This window comes from Odontomachus brunneus, unplaced genomic scaffold (assembly GCF_010583005.1).
Source record: "Odontomachus brunneus isolate Ranch 3 - 2012 unplaced genomic scaffold, Obru_v1 Obru_scaffold_297, whole genome shotgun sequence".
NCBI lineage: Eukaryota > Metazoa > Arthropoda > Insecta > Hymenoptera > Formicidae > Odontomachus > Odontomachus brunneus.
In genome coordinates this window covers 6,590-8,159 of record NW_022639747.1, presented here as the reverse complement: position 1 = coordinate 8,159, position 1,570 = coordinate 6,590, and positions in this window count along the sequence as shown.

Genomic DNA, 1,570 nt, shown 5'->3' with positions numbered 1-1,570 from the left:
TACATATGGTCAATGCAATGCTCGAGAGTAAACAAATGTTCCACTGTAGCTGGTTGCAAGTACATGCAGTTACCGGATAATGTGAGTTTTAAAAGTTTCTTGCCGTACATTGTGCACCATTCCACCGCCAAATCGCGAATCCATAGCGGAGAGGATGACACTTCGGTTGTTTGCAAAAGTTGTAAAATATCTTCACGTTTTGCCATCAATCCTCCCCAAATTGCCGAGTATAAGACCAATTGATTGCCACGATCGTCACCGAGGACTAGTTGTACTGTGGATACCAGTCTTACGCTGATCCCAATCTCCAAGTACTTAAAAGACGATGACGTCAAGGCATATCTTCTCCCTAAAATACGGGCTATACAACGAGGTTGCGATACACTGTAAAAACATAAATAATTTAACGCGGTTGCAATACACAATTAAAGATAAATGATTTACAAGAAGATAATTATTGAGACTTACCTTTTTTTCTCGTACGGTGGAGCATCATCTTGCACGGGTACGTAATAGTTTATACGTTTTCCTTCAGCACTGTGCATTCTTTTCAAAATAATAATTGTCCACTAAATGTCTTTGTTGCAAAACAATTGATGTAACGAGCGACCAAGAACCGCTTTAAATGCGTTTCAAATCCCCACCCCCCCAACCAACCGAAAGCATAATAATAATAATAATAATAATAATATAAATGAGACTCACCTAATTTTCATCTATATCTGCTGTACAAATACATTTGATCAAATCATTCAACCAATCTCTGATAACCGATAACGCCGTAGATAACCGATCGAATACTCATATATCGATTGAGTGTTTCACGCCATACTGCATCATCGAAAAAGTCGATTTCCGATATTTATATCAAAAGTGCAGTCCAAACGTATTCATGTAAGATCTCTCTTGTGTGTCACAATGCAGCATTTTTGTGCTGACACATCGATTTGCAATCGACAGTTAGTTGCATAGAAAATGTGAAACATGATATTATTATTACAAATGAACACGTGCGACAGTAAGATTCGCAGAAAATGTGAAACAAGATATATTACGAAGGTCATAGAAGTATACATATTTTGCACATTTGCAATCCCTCTGTAACGTCCGGATCTATTTTAGATTAATAATATATTATTATAGACCGGGAGGCCGACTTGTCTGATTTCAGACATCACTAGATATTTTATCCCTATGTTACTAGATGTAAGTACGTGCGCATATGTATATTCGCGAGCGTTAAAACATTATAATTAAAATGCCGAATGCTGCGTGCTGCTGGAGAGTCTTGAAATCGATGGATCGACCTAAAGAAACCGTTATTGCTCAGTGCGATAAGCTAACATAAACAGGAGCATGAAAGGAGCCGAACAGGAGCCGAATCCCAAACACCGCTCAGGACACCGACGCGGTGACATCATGCAAAGGAATGAATCTCTTCCCTCGCCATAACTCCATGGGCCAATCGGAAAACGACTCTCAGCGACAAAGCGACATATAAAAACGCGCGCATTTGTAGAGAAGGCAATTATTCTCTTCTCATAATTAGTCTCTGGTAGCTTTCGTGTAC